Here is a 16,250-nt window from a genome sequence, read left to right as displayed (position 1 = left end):
GACCACACCCTGGAGTTCCACCGCCGGACTCGGAGGGAAGGGCCCTGGCTGGGGTTCAGGGGGGCCCTGCATGGTTTCTTGCATCAGGGCCCTGAAGGTTCTAGTTACGCCACTGAGCAGAGGGTGTGGTGGAAAGCACCCAGGCTACTTTCTGGTGAAGCGCTTTGTACTTGCAGCATCTCCAAGGCAAACAGGGGAACGCTCAAGACTACACCTTGATCCAGCGATCCTGCAGGGCAGCTAAATCGCCATGGAACTGGAAGGTCCGTCTGAGCAGACAGCCATTGAGGTCGCCACAGGGGGTGAGTGATCCAGCTGTGTTTTAGGGGCAGGGTACTCTGAGGCAGACCCCCCTTGGCCCTTTTAGGACATGAGTAGCTAACTGTCTATTTTGTTACTATTTCCAGGGACTGAAGGCTCTGCCCAGGGGTCAGCCTGTAGGTCTAAAGGAAAGGCTACTTCAAAGTCCAGGCGTTGTGGTTATTGCAATTCTAAGTTAGCACAAGACCACAGCAAGCCTTTCTGCGATAGATGTATCTTTAAGCTCGCAGGCAAGGAGACCGCCCAGGTCATGAAGGAATGTAGGGCTTTACAGTCAGAAATGTTAGCCACCCTTCAATCTTTTCAAACTACTCTAGTGAAGAGTCTGGATGAGGGTCCTTCTGTGAGAGAGACTCCTCATTCACAAGAGAATTTTTCCACATCTTATGCGGAGAGTTCCCAGGGCCAGGTCTCCCTGTTGTCTGAGGTGGAGGAAGGTCAGGTCCCAGAATTTAGTTCTGGGGAGGAGGATTCAGACCAGGATAGCCAGGGGAGGCTAAACTTGGGGGGATTTATGTTCTCGAGTGAGGACATGGAAGGCCTATTAAAGGCCATTTACACCTCGGAAGATATCCAGGTCCCCTCTGCTCAGGTTTCAGCACAGGACAGAGTGTATAGGGGCCTAGGAAGGTTGCAGGCCAGAACCTTTCCCATCCACCAATCTCTGAAGGATATAGTCCTCAGAGAATGGAAGGAACCTGAACGTAAGCTCCTCAAACTGAAAGCTTGGAAGAGAAGGTGTCCCTTTAAGGATGAGGAGGAGGAGACATTTTTTAAAACTCCTCGTTTGGATGCAGCCCTAGCGCAGGTGTCTAAGAGGTCCGATTTATCCTTCGAAGATTCTGGAAATATCCAGGATCAGATGGATAGAAAGTCTGAGACATTACTCAAAAGGGCCTGGGAGGCGAATGCGGCGGCAATGGCGCCGGCTCTAACTTCCGCCTGTGTAGCCAGGAATGCAGACACCTGGCTTGGCAAATTAATGGATCACGTCTCCCGGGGTAGGGAGACTAAAGAAATTGTAGACTCGCTGGAGGTAATCAGTCAAACGGTAGCATATGTGGCAGATGCAGCGGTGGAGACTGTTAGGACCACAGCTAAGGCAGCAGCACTTTTACACTCTGCCAGGAGGGCCCTATGGGTAAAAATCTGGGATGGAGATTTCACTTCCAAGTCTCGCTTATGCGGCATTCCCTTTGAGGGTTCCCTGCTGTTTGGGTCAGGCCTAGATCAGGTTTTGTCCCGATCTACTGAAAAGGGAAAGAAGTTCCCGGTGAGGCCCAAGAGGGAAAGGGGTAAGAAATTTTTTCGAGGCCCCTACGAAAAGATTCATCATAAAGGGAAAGTTGAACAGAGGAAGAAGTGGAACCTTGGAAAAGGAAAAGAAAAAAGTGCAATTCTTTTCTCCAGTTCCGGCGCCTCTCAGAAAGTAGGCAAATGACGCCACCGTAAAGGTAGGCGCAAGACTCAGCGACTTCCTTCCCCAGTGGGAAAGAATTACGCAGAGTCCATATATTTTAAATCTCTTAGAAGTGGGGTACAGACTGGAATTTCAAAGTCTTCCCCCACAGAAATTTCTGATTACCTTTCCTCCCAGGGACCCAGCCAAGGCAGAGGGGTTACTGAGAAATTTAAAGGAGCTGGCAGAGCAAGAGGTTATTGCTCCAGTACCAGCCAGTCAGTTAGCCCAGGGTTTTTACTCACACATATTTGTGGTTCCAAAACCCTCGGGCAAGTTTCGGTTAATAATAAATTTGAGAGGACTCAACCGTTACTTACTTCACAAGAGGTTCAGGATGGAGAGTATTTACTCAGTAAGAAAACATCTTCAGGCAGGAGTTTTTATGGTCACTCTGGACCTAAAAGACGCATATCTACACGTACCCATTGCTCCCGAACACCAGAAGTACCTACGCTTCGCAGTTTGCATACAGCAGAAGGTACAACACTGGCAGTTCAGAGCTCTTCCCTTTGGGCTGGCGGCAAGCCCAAGGGTATTCACAAAGGTGATGGCTGAAGTCGTAGCATACCTACACCTGCAGGGAATAGGGTTAATACCCTACCTGGACGACTTGCTGATCTACAGTGTGGATCAGAGGCAAGCAGTGTTAGACAGAGACATCGTGTTAGAGACTCTGGAGACTTTGGGCTGGATGGTCAGTCGGGAGAAGTCCTCACTGACACCATCTCAGTCCAAACTATACCTAGGCTACCTGTTAGAATCACAGGCACAGAAGGTATTCTTACCAACAGAGAAGTTAGTGAAGGTCCAGAATGCGGTTGTCACAAGTCTCGAAAGAGGAGAAGCAACTCTGAGATATATAATGAGACTGCTGGGTCTCATGACGGCCTGCATACCGGCAGTAACCTGGGCACAACTCTATTCTCGGCAGCTTCAGACTTTCCTACTTGCCTCATGGGGAGGAAAAAGAGAAACATTGGAGAGGAGAGTATCCCTCACAGAGGAGGTCTCTCTCTCTCTGCGGTGGTGGCTCGACCCACACAATTTGTTGAAAGGTCGCCACTGGTCCCAGGTAAACCCATTGGTCTTGACCACGGACGCCAGCGCTTGGGGTTGGGGGGCTCATCTGGGAGACCGATATACCCAGGGGTCCTGGAACCGCAGCCAAGCCAGGGAATCTTCCAATTTCAGGGAGCTTCTGGCAGTAGGCAAAGCCCTAGACTGTTTCCAAGAGCAGCTGCAGGACAGAGAGGTTCAGGTCCTCTCAGACAACCTGGTCACGGTTGCATACCTAAACCACCAAGGGGGGACAAGGTCAGGCAAACTAAGGCAGTTAGCACAGCAAATCCTTTGGGAAGCAGAAAGGAAGGTCCTTTCACTGTCAGCGATTCATATAAAAGGCTCACTCAATCTGCAGGCAGATTTCCTAAGCAGACAGCCCATCCTTCAGGGGGAATGGAGATTGAGCAAAGAAATCTTCTTCCTGGTGTGCAGACATTTTGGCAAGCCAGAAATAGATTTGTTCGCTTCCCGGAGGAATGCGAAGGTCCTCAGGTTTTTCTCCCTTTACAAGGATCAAGAAGCAGAAGGGATAGACGCTCTTGTACAGGTGTGGGATTTCAGGCTGGCTTATGCCTTTCCCCCACTGGTACTCCTTCCCAGAGTCCTACAGAAGTTAACCTACTCAAGGACAGACCTGGTGCTGATAGCACCCTGGTGGCCCAAGAGGGTTTGGTTCCCCATCATTCAGAGTCTCTCGGTAGCTCCCCCGCTGCATCTGCCGGTGCAACGAGACCTGCTCAGTCAGGGTCCAGTCTTTCACCCCGACCCGGGACGTCTCTCTCTGACAGCATGGCTATTGAGAGGGAAATACTCCGTGACAGGGGCTGTTCGGAGAGAGTGATAGACACTCTTCTCCTCAGTAGGAAAGGCGTCACCAGAAAAATGTATGCAAAAGTCTGGAAAGTTTTCTCCCATTGGCTGCAGTCTAGGGAGGGGGCTCTCCAGATGATACCTACCATCCTAGACTTTCTTCAAGAGGGGGTGGACCAGGGTTTGGCAGTCAGCACCCTCAAAGTCCAGGTGGCAGCCCAGTCCGTGTTTTTTGATAGGAAGCTAGGACAGGAGCCACTGATAAAAAGATTTTTGTTGGCCAGGGAAAGGGTAGTTCCAGTCAGGACGGTCAGTTGCCCTCCATGGGACCTGTCCCTGGTATTAGATGCCCTAACAAGGGGGCCTTTTGAGCCGGTGGCTCAAATTTCTGTTAAACTTTTATCATTTAAGTTGGCCTTCCTTCTGGCTATCACTACGGCCAGAAGGGTGGGTGATATACAGGCCCTTTCGATTAAAGAGCCGTTTTTGCGTATCCTAGAGGATAGGGTAATCCTCACTCAGGATCCTCTTTATTTGCCAAAGGTGGCTTCACTATTTCACAGGACACAGGAGATTATTCTCCCGTCCTTTTGCCAGAATCCCAAGAATAAGGAAGAGGAAAGATTCCATTTCTTAGATGTCAGGCGCTGTCTCCTAGTCTATTTGGAAAGAGTAAAAGACTTTAGGAGATCCAGTCACTTATTGATCACCTTCTCAGGGAAGAGAAAGGGTCTACAAGCTTCTAAGGCAACGATAGCTAGATGGGTCAGACAAACCATATCTATTGCTTATAGGCAGGCAGGTAAACCAGTGCCAACCCGCCTTAAGGGGCATTCAACCAGATCCCTGGCGACCTCCTGGGCAGAAAGGGCAGGCGCCTCAATCGACCAGATCTGCAGAGCAGCAACATGGACGAGCCATAGAACATTTCTGAGGCACTACAGAGTGGAGCTGTTGTCCCCTCAGGATTTGGCATTTGGCATGCAGGTCCTACAAGCGGTTGTCCCGCCCTAAAGGTAGGCCTGAACTTCTTGCTTATCGTCTCAGGTGTGCCGTCCTGGAAGATGACTGGAGAAAATGACCAGTTACACTTACCGGTAACGGCTTTTCTAGGAAATCATCCAGGACGGCAGGCCTACTTCCCTACCCTTGTTTTATTGGTGTGGTATGTTTATTCCTCACAGAATGTTCCCTCTGACACCGGTGTGGGCTTTTCTTTACCATAACTGAGGGTCTGAGGGAGGGGTGGGAACTTTTAAACTTGTTGTTGATTGTGTTTCCTGTCAGGTGGACCAGTCATCTCTCAGGTGTGCCGTCCTGGAAGATTTCCCAGAAAAGCCGCTACCGGTAAGTGTAACTGGTCATTTTTTAGCGTTTATCAGAGTTAGAACATTTGTACAGCTGAAAAACATTTCTCTTCAAACCCACTAGTTTTGGGCTTTTTTTTCCAGCCAGACAATGCCCCTGGCAAAAAACTGCTGATAAAAGCCTATGTGTGCATGGGCACATAAGATAACATGCTGGGGAGTTTACTGGCTGCAGAAAAAAACACCTGAAACCAAAAACAGCAGCTGTAAAAACGTCCAGTGTGTGAGGCCTAATGGCAGCTGGGAGCTGCTGTGTATATACAAAAAAACAGACCTTCAGAAAAATTTAAAATTTAAAAAAAAAACAAAAAAAAATGTTAGATGGGCAGCTTAACGATTGCAACATACAGGGATGTACCATGTACTATAGACAAACACACACACGCTCAGGTTGAACTGGATGGACTGATGTCTTTTTTCAAACTCACCAACTATGTAACACATTGTTTATAAACATTGTTTAGACGAGATATACAAATCAACATTGGTATTTACTTTATTCATCTGCAGATCACAGGTGTGAGCTTTCATTTTCATACGTCGGTTAATACAACCTGACCAGTAAAAAAAATGTTTAAATACACTGTGTTCCTATTTTTTTTTTTACATTTTGTCTTTGTATTGTAAAGAATAAAACATACATTTTTCAAGACAAGATCACCAAATGAAAGCCTTGTTTGTCTTGAAAACAGCAATACTGCGTATTGCGACAGTTCGAGGCCCCACCACTGAGGAAATGTTAGCCCTTGTACACACGGTCAGACATTCTGACAACCAAATCCGTTGGATTTTGTCCGACGGATTTTGTCCGAAACTGTTGCATACACACGGTCGGACAAAGTTGTCATAAAATCCGATTGTACATAACATGATGACGTTATTTCGTTACGACGGGACTACGTTCAGGCTAGTAGCCAATAGCTTTGGTCTAGGAATTTGATCTGAGCATGCGTGGCACTTTGTCCGTCGGAGTAGGTTGCACATGATCGGAGTATGTCCGATCGGAGCATTTTGTCAGAAAATTTTACGGACAAGTTGGAAAACTTGGTCCGACGGAAACAGTCCGATGGAGACCACACACGGTCGGATTATCCGACAAAACGGTCCGATAGGACACATTCCGTCGGAATCTCCGACCGTGTGTACAAGGGCTAAGAGAATATGATACAAGATTCACATTAGGCTTAATGAGAAGTTCCAGACTATCTATTTCTGAGCAGAGAAAGCCGAGTGTTCTCTGAATTCTGTAGTCCCGGCTTTGGGTCTTGAGCTTAAAGGTTCCAACGTGTCTTGGGTGGAACAGAACCTTCAATCCTGTTTTTGGATTTTACTGGATGCCGGCGGACTGTGTGAGTACACAGGTGTGCAGGGTCATTACAAACTCCAGCCTGAGGATAGCTCAGGGCTCTATGTTTGGAGCTAACTCCCATAGAAGGTCTCACCCAGGGATGAGAAGTGCCCAGGAGGTCTTGTTCCAGGAGTCAGGTCGGCTCCTATCGGGGGGTGTCAGTAGAAGCCTTTTCCAGAGGCCAGGAGTGGGCCTTCCAGCAGGGCATTGCAACTAAAGGCTGAGTGAGCCAAGTGCACCAGGGGAGCTGGTCAACACAGTCAGAGGGACTGGTAAGAAGAGCAGCAGTGTTGCTGACAAGGCTTATAATAAGGCTTACCTGTAGGTAAAAAAAATATCTCCTAAACCTGTATGGTTTAGGAGATATTCCCCTCGTAATGAGCCACTGACTGCTGCCGTGCATGCGCACAGGTGAGTTTTGGAAGACGCCGGACCTTGCCGGAAAGAAATCTCTCGCGTGCATGCGCGGGAGTGATGATAACGTGGCTCTGGCCACTCACAGTGCCAGAGCCACGATACCCGGAAGACACGCCAAGGGAACATGTCAGCTCCCTCGGCATGGATCGTCTGAGATATCAGGGTCTCGTTCTAAGTTAACTATTTCATAATGAGCTTTTTCCCTTACAGGTCTGAAGAAAAAAATATATTTCGGCCAATAGAAGAAATGTAAAAATTGCTCTGGTCCACAGGGGTTGTTCAGGTGTGAACTAGTTAAAGTGGTTGTAAAGGCTGAAGGTTTTTTTTATCTTTTATTCTATGCATGAAGGTATAAAACTATCTGTGTGCAGCTCTGCTCACAGCCCCCCAAATACTCACCTGAGATCCCCCTAGATCCAGCTATGTGCATAAGAGCCTCGGTTGTCCCAGGACTCCCCCTCCTCATTGGCTGAGACAGAAGCAGGAACCATTGGCTCCCACTGCTGTCAATCACAGCCGGTAACGCAATGAGGAGAGAGTGAGGGTGGGGCCAAGCCGCGGCTCTATGTGTCTTATGGACACATAAAGCAGGGATTGGGAACTAGCATGCACCAGTGCCCCCATATCAAGTAGCTTGCTACTGGGGGGCACTGTTCAACGGGGAGGAACCAAGAGCACTGGCAAGTGACCTGAGAAGAAGTGGATCAGAGCTGCTCTGTGCAAAATCACAGCACAGAGCAGGTAAGTATATTATGTTTTTTTTTTTTTTTTTAAAAGCTGAACCTTTAATATCACAGTAACAGCTCCAAGCAAGTCGTACACTGCAGATATCTGTGAAGCAGTGTGTCCAGGACAGGTCAATGCACCTCTTAAGGTATCTGGCACCAAGCCATCAGTATCAGATCACTGCCTCTGCCGACTTGGCTCCACAAACCTGCCAGGTCTGACCACCACTTGCTGTGGTTTCTTTCCAGAACGAGTATGATTGGCTCATTAACTCTAAGGGCTTGTGTGCAGTAGAAGTGCACATAAACAATTTCAATGCATGGATGTGCATTTTGGCAACTGTTGCAAATTGCAACATAAATTGACAGCTCTTCCTGACAACCCTGGCCGTTGGTGGTCGGGGTCTGCGGGCCCTACCCATTCACCTGTGAAAAAAATTTAAATAAAACACAACACAAAAGGGTTAAAAAATAATTTATTGCACAGCTCCGGGGGTCTTCTTCCGTCTTGGGGGGGGGTCTTCTCGCCGGACTCCTCCTCTATCTTCTGCTAGCTCTTTTACTAGCGGAGGAGCCCGGCTTTCTTCTTCGTCGCCGCCCTCTTCTTCCAACTTCGGGGGTCTTGTCCCCCTCTTCGGTTCTTCTTGCTGGGCCTCCGTGCCTTTTTCTAGCTCTTTTACAAGAGGTGACCCGGTCTTCTATCGCCAGAGACAGCGACGAGTCAACATCTCAAGAAGAGAAGAACAGAAGGCCGGTGAAGACAGCGGCGACAGCGGCGATAGAAGACCGGCCACCGCTTGTAAAAGAGCTAGAAAAGGGACGGAGGCACGACAAGAAAAACCGAAGAGGGGGACAAGACCCCATAAGTTGGAAGAAGAGGGCGGCGAAGAAGAAGAAGAAAGCCGGGCTCCTCCGCTAGTAAAAGAGCTAGCAGAAGATAGCGAAGGAGTCTGGCGAGAAGACCCCCCAAGACGGAAGAAGACCCGTGGATCTGTGCAATAAATTATTTTTAACCCATGTGTGTTATGTTTTATTTACATTTTTTTTTTTACAGGTGAATGGGTAGGGGTACATTGTACCCCATACTCATTCACATAGGGAGGGGGGCCGGGATCCGGGGGCCCCCTTATTAAAGGGGGCTCCTGGATTCCGATAAGCCCCCCGTCCGCAGACCCTGACAACCAACGGCCATGGTTGTCGGGTAGAGGCCCTTGTCCTCATCAACATGGGGACAAGGTGCTTTGGGGTGGGCGGCCCCCCTTTCCCAAAGCACCCCCCATGTTGAGGGCACGTGGCCTGGTACGGTTTTGGAGGGGGGGCGCTCGCTCGTCCCCACCCCCTTTCCTGACCGGCCGGGTAGTGTGCTTGGATAAGGGTCTGATATGGACCTAGGGAGGGACCCCCACGCAGTTTTTTCGGCGTAGGGCTTCCCCTTTAAGTCCATACCAGGTGACGGGGCCAGCAACGTGTCAATCGTGGCGACATTGACTTCCTTTGCTAGTCCTGGCTACCTGGAGCCGCGTTCAAAATGAACAAACTTTCCTCCGTGTGTGGGCAAGTCCGTTCATTTCAAAAGTACGGCGGATAGTCTGGCGGACTAGGTCCGCCACAAAAGTCCCGTGTGTGGGCAGGTCCGCTCGTCGGTTTGTCTGCCAGACTAAGTCCGTCGGATAGTCTGATCGAGTGTACGTGGCATAAGTCACCAAGCCTTTTCCCTCCTGACACACAAGTGGGGCATTCCCGATATCGGCTTGGCAGCAACCCCAATGAACAACAAGTGCACCAAGTTCCTGGCGAGGGTCGCCTATCCAACAGCATTAGGGGTCGACTGTCTCCATCACTAGTGGAAGTTCCACCTAGGTTACATATTTCTACCAGTCCCCTTAATAGCCAGGTTCCTGGCCAGACTGAGGAATTCAACATCCACAGTGATTGCGGTAATACCATTTTGGCCACGGAGGCCATGGTTCACGACCATCCTGCAACTAAGTACAGAGGATCCATTACTCCTTCTGGTAACTCCGGATCTACTCTCTCAGGGCCAGTTCCTACATCCAGCACCAAAAAAGCTTCACCTAATGGCCTGGAGGCTAAAAGGGAGAGGCTACTAGACCAAAGTTGCTCTCTATGGGTGGTGGCTACCTTGCAAAAGGCAAAGAAGAACTTGACGAACGGCACTTACAGCAGGGTTTGGGAAAGATTCACTATGTTAGCACAAGAAAAGTCCTGGGACCCCCTTTCTCCCACAGTGTCACAAATCCTTGAATTTTTACAACTAGGTCTGGAGAGAGGATTAAGTTCATGCACCTTAAAGGTTAAAATATCTGCCTTATCATGACGGGAACCAGATGGAACCAGATGGGCCTTCAATCCTCTCATAATTCAATTTCAAAAAGCATGTTTGAAAATAAGACCGTCCAGGAAGCTGACTTTTCTGACATGGGACCTAGAACAGTAGTTCTAAAAGCCTTATCAAGAGACCTCTTTTTTCCTTTGGAGTCAATATCCATATGGAACCTAACCCTTAAATTAACCTTTTTAGTGACAATAACTTCCCCAAAAAGAGTATCCGAGCTGCAAGCACTTTCAATAAAAGACCCCCATCTACGGTTCTATCCTGATAGAGTTGTTCTAACACCATCTGAACAATTCATACCTACAGTAGCATCCACCTTCCACTTCAATCCAGAGATCGTTTTACCAGAATTCCTTAATAGCCAAGGGAATCTACATCCACTGGATATTAAATCAGTTATCTCATCATATCTGGAGGTTACTAACCCATTCAGGAGAACAGAAAACTTGCTAATTATACCTCATGGCCCCAAGCCTCTTCCAGGACAATAGCCTCTTGGCTAATAAAGACCATTAAAAGGGCGTATGCAATCCAGCTTCTTCCAATTCCTAGTGACCTAAAGGCTCATTTGACCAGGGCAGTGGCGACACCTTGGGCAGCGTATTGTAAAGTGTCTCCGGAAACAATTTGCAAAGCAGCAGCTTGATCCTCTAGAATGACGTTCATGTCTCATTACAGAATAGACCAGGCTTGGCTGACGATGGTTGAATTTGGGAGATCGATCATTAAAGCTAATTCTTCCATATCCTGTGAATAAAATAAATCTTCTTGCAAAGCACCCACCCATGTAGCGAGTTATTTCCCAGTGGGTGTGCTGCCATGATGCGTCAGGAAAGCGGAAAATTGTATACTCACCTTTCTGTAATTTTCCTTTCCTGACGCATCCCATGGCAGCACACAGATACCCACCAGTCTTAGGTGATAGTTACTGAGAATGCAGCGGGGGGCTCCTCTTCAAAACTTATAGCTAACCAGTCCTATCAGGTTGTGGGGGTGGAGTCACAACCCAGTGTGTGTGCTGCCATGGGATACGTCCGGAAAGGAAAATTACAGAAAGGTGAGTATACAATTTTCTGTTTTCTTGCAACTATGGGTTGCAGGACAGAAATTTGCACGATTCCCCCATCAACATAAACAGTGTTGACACGGGAATTAGCAATTGTCTTCTCCCGCCTGGGGAAGCCATCACCGCCATGAGAAGACAGTGATTATCGTTAGCAACTATAGCAGCTGCTAGCAATAATCGCAAGAGAATCTGGAAGGCTAGTTGTACCCAAGTTAATCGATCAACTTGATATATTCAGCCTGCCCATTAAGGGTTCAAATCTCAGCCGGTTCCTTCTGAACCAGCCGAGATTTGAACTGTGCATGGCTGGCCTAAGGTTTCTCAATCAGAGTTCCTCTAGATGTTTCTAGGGGTTCCCTGAGCAACGAGCACTTTTTTTCTCAGATAAGTAACCACTGATAGCATTGATCATTTTTAGTTATCTGTTGGAGGGCATTCTTCTTTCTGACCTCTAATGTATGTGCCGCTCTAAGCTCTGACCACCAGTGTAATGAGCATTCTTCTCAATGACCACTCTGCTAATGTCTGGTGAGATGCAGATATAGTATTGATTAGCAGGGGGTTCCCTGAGAACTGAAAGCTATTTTAAAGGTTCCATGAAATACGGCACTGCGTATATATTTAAATTTCTTCAAGTCATTGGATTTAAAATAAAGTGCACATTTCAAAGATGTTAAGCATCTAGCATTTTCAGATAGAGATCAGCAATGCAACTCTCCCCTGCTGGTTCTCAGAGAAATTATTTAAAAAAATATGTTTTGTCTTAAAATATTTAGGATACCACAGACCTCGCAAAATAGGATTCTACACTGTAAGGCCTACTGTACATTTGGGTTGCATTGGCTAAATAAACAAGCTCCAGTAAAATCTCTGTTCTCTGGCTGGACAGTGCATGTTAACGCACAAAATGCTGTGCATGCAGAACATGCTGGCGTGAAAGGGCCCTTAAAAAAAGTGGCAATTCTATAGCTTTTAGTGACATCTGGGGTTAAGATAGAGGCTCCTATTCAGCCTCCCAGTGCTGGTTCCAGCAAGTGGAAGTAGAGCTTTGTGGACTTTAGTGAAATTTAATAGAAAAGTTTACATATATATGGTGAAACAAAGATAAAATAACACTAAAACTAAACAGAGAATGTAAAAGATTTTTTTCCGCTGGTGAGGTTGCTTTAACTGAGTAGGCGCATATCGGAGGACACTCCTTTGATCTGCACATAAAAAGTCTAGTCTAAATATTGTAACAATAATACGTTTACAATCAAAATAACTAGTAAATTATATTTACAGGCTACTTTCATAGAGGAACCACTGCCAGACCTTCTGAACTACAGAACAGAAACTGACTGTTAAAGTGGTGTTCCACCCACAAAAAAAAGGCTTAAAATTCTTAAAAAAAATAAAATAAAAAACATTTGGATTTTTTTTTTTTAACTCACCTCTAAATACCTGTTGCTAGGGGGTCCCTTGTAGTCTGCCTACTTCAGTGCCTGGGCTCCTGACATCACTTCCCCTTGGTGCAGGAAGGGCTCACCTCTGCCCCCTCCCTCCTGTCAGTCATCTGGGACATGTGACAGGTCCCAGATGACTGCGCGGCCAATCACAGCGTGTGGTCCCCACAGTTGCAATGCCGGCGCCGCCGAGAGGGGGGGGCGATGAGTGAGGCTTTGTTCCCCCACGTTGCTGGACCCTGGGACAGGTAAGTGTCCGATTATTAAAAGTCGAAAGCTGCAGTATTTGTAGCTGCTGACTTTTTTTTTTTGTAGGTCAGGCACTGATGTTGGTTGAGAAGGCCTGGCTCGCGGTCTCCGCTCTAATTCATTCCAAAGGTATTTTATCGGGTTGAGGTACAGGCCAGTCAAGTTCCTCAACCCCAAACTCGCTCATCCATGTCTTTATGGACCTTGCTTTGTGCACTGGTCCAAATCATTTGGTGGAGGGGGAAATATGGTGTGGGGTTGTTTTTCAGGGGTTGGGCTTGGCCCTTTAGTTCCAGTGAAGGGAACTCTTAAGGCATCAGCATACCAAGACATTTTGGACAATTTAATGCTCCCAACTTTGTGGGAACAGTTTGGGGATGGCCCCTTCCTGTTCCAACATGACTGTACACCAGTGCACAAAGCAAGGTCCATAAAGACATGGATGAGTGAGATTGAGGTGGAGGAACTTGCACAGAGTCCTGACTTCAAGCTGATAGAACACCTTTGGGATAAATTAGTGCAGAGACTGCGAGTCAGCCCTTCTCGTCCACATCAGTGGCTGACCTCACAAATGTGCTTTTGGAAGAATGGTCAAACATTCCCATAGACAAACTCCTAAACCTTGTGGACAGCCTTCACAGAAGAGTTATAGCTGCAAAGGGTGGACTAAGAGTGGGATGCCATTAAAGCTCATGTGTGTGTAAAGGCAGGCGTCCCAATACTTTTAGTAATATAGTGTGTATATTTTGCCAGTTCCAGAAGGTAGGGGAAAGACCAGGGTGTACGAAGTATGCCCGATTTACTTGAATAACTTTTCTTGGATATACCTTGTATGTCCAAACTCCATGAGCATGCATGGATCTCTTAAACCCCATACACACTATCAGATTATCTGCTGAGTATTTCCTTCAGATTTACCAAAACCATGTAGTAGAAGGGCCTGCCTGATTGCATACACATTGAAACTCCTAAGGTTTGTCCTCATATTATATGGTTTTGGTAAATCTGAAGGAAAAACTCAGCAGATAATCTGAGAACCTGGAGAGCCTTCTGAATTGTCCCACCACTATTCAGAAGTTATGAATTAACCAGTTTTGTAATAAGGGAAATTGGCAAATTGCAAATGTCTTAATTCTCTAAAATATATAGAATTTTTTTTTTTTTTTTTTACATCAGACAAATTAACATGGAAATATTTTGGCAAATGAAAATGTGCTCATCATCACTACTGCTAAGTATTTCACCAAGCATCACACAGCCCACCTACAGAATCCAAATGGTTTCCAATGTGAGATTTGTTGCTCAAGTGCTGTCCAGCCTCGGAATCCCATCGAAAAAGCGGCAGGTTTCCAAGGGCGGCTGAAGGAAAACTGTGCAACTCCAAGCTGTGGTAGCCTTAGAGAGTCTCATCAGCTTCAGCAAAACATCCGATCGGCAGGGGGTTCTAAGCGGGACATCATACTGAACATCAGCGGGGGGCAAGTACAGAGGTGTCCCACTTTCTCTCTGAAAGTGGAAAATCTTTTTAATCTGCTAGTCAAATCACAACCGCTAATATATAGACTCATCCTGAGAAGTATAAAAATAGTGAATGCAATGAAATATATAAGAACATAATCAGTAATTAAACAGTCTATCTGTGCATTCTAGGAATTAAATGGATGAAATATACCGATCAGCCATGACTTTATGACTACTGGCAGGCTAAATGCATAACATTGACAATCTTACATAGTTACATAGTAGGTGAGGTTGAAAAAAGACACAAGTTCAACCTATGTGTGTGGTTACATATCAGTAGGGATGAGCCGAACACCCCCCGGTTCGGTTTGCACCAGAACGTTCGAACGGACCCCAAATTCGTACGAACGTTAGAACCCCATTGAAGTCTATCGGACTCGAACGTTCGAAATTAAAAGTGCTAATTTTAACGGCTAATTTGCAAGATACTGTCCTAAAAAGGGTTTGGGAACCTGGCTCCTGCCCCAGGGGACATGGGTCAATGCAAATTTTTTTTTTAAAAATGGCCATTTTGGCAGGAGCACTGATTTTAATGACGATTAACCACTTCAGTTCCGGACCAATAAACACCTTAAGGACCAGAGGTCTTTTTGCAATTTCGCACTGCGCTGCTTTAACTGGTAATTGCGCGGTCATGCAATATTGCACCCAAACGAAATTTGCGTCCTTTTCTTCCCACAAATAGAGCTTTCTTTTGATGGTATTTGATTGCCTCTGCGATTTTTTTTTTTTGCGATATAAATGAAAAAAGAGCGAAAATTTTGAAAAAAAAAGATATTTTCTTCTTTTTGTTATAAGAAAAATCGAATAAACTAAATTTTAGTCATACATTGAGGGCAAAATTTATTCAGCCACATGTCTTTAGTAAAAAAAATGTCAATAAGCGTATATTTTTTGGTTTGCGCAAAAGTTATAGCGTCTACAAACTAGAGTACATTTTCTGGAATTTACACAGCTTTTAATTTATGACTGCCGATCTCATTTCTTGAGGTGCTAAAATGGCAGGGCAGTACAAATCCCCCCCAAATGACCCCATTTTGGAAAGTAGACACCCCAAGGAAATTGCTGATGGGTATGTTGAGCCCATTGAATATTTATTTTTTTTGTCCTAAGGGATTGAATAATGACAAAAAAAAAAAAAAAAAATTTTTTTTACAAAAAGTTGTCACTAAATGATATATTGCTCACACATGCCATGGTTATATGTGAAATGACACCCCAAAATACATTCTGCTGCTTCTCCCGAGTACGGGGATACCACATGTGTGGGACTTTTTGGGAGTCTAGTCGCGCACGGCACCCCGAAAACCAATCACCACCTTCAGGATTTCTAAGGGTGCAAATTTTTGATTTAACTCCTCACTACCTATCACAGTTTCGAAGGCCATAAAATGCCAAAATAGCACAAAACCCCCCCAAATGACCCCATTTTGGAAAGTAGACACCCCAAGCTATTTACTGAGAGGCATGTTGAGTCCATGGAATATTTTATATTTTGCCAAAAGTTGCGGGAATATTACAAACTTTTTTTTTTTTGCACAAAGTTGTCACTAAATGATATATTGCTCACACATGCTATGGGCAGAAGTCAAATTACACCCCAAAATAAATTCTGCTGCTTCTCCCGAGTACGGGGATACCACATGTGGGGGACTTTTTGGGAGCCTAGTTAACTAGCTACCTAGCGACACTAGCGACACTGATGCAGCGTTCAGAAAAATTATCGCTTAGTGACACTGGCAAAAGGGGGTGAAAGGGTTAACTAGCGGAAATCAGGGGGTTAAAACCATTATTGGGTAGTATATCGGGGTACCTAGCGCTATAAAAACCTGGCGGTGAACCTAAAAAAATAACTAGCTACCTAGCGACTGTAGCGACACTAATGCAGCGATCAGAAAAACGATCGCTTAGTGACACTGGCAAAAGGGGGTGAAAGGGTTAACTAGCGGCAATCAGGGGGTTAAAAACATTATTGGGTAGTATATCGGGGTACCTAGCGATATAAAAACCTGGCGGTGAACCTAAAAAAATAACTAGCTACCTAGCGACACATGCAGCGATCAGAAAAATGATCGCTTAGTGACACTGGCAAAAGGGGGTG

The sequence above is a fragment of the Lithobates pipiens genome, unplaced genomic scaffold, assembly GCF_037356315.1.
Source record: "Lithobates pipiens isolate NorthernLeopardFrog02 unplaced genomic scaffold, aLitPip1_a1.2 Scaffold_25, whole genome shotgun sequence".
Taxonomy (NCBI): domain Eukaryota; kingdom Metazoa; phylum Chordata; class Amphibia; order Anura; family Ranidae; genus Lithobates; species Lithobates pipiens.
The sequence above is the reverse complement of the archived record's forward strand: the minus strand, read 5'-3'. Positions refer to the sequence as shown.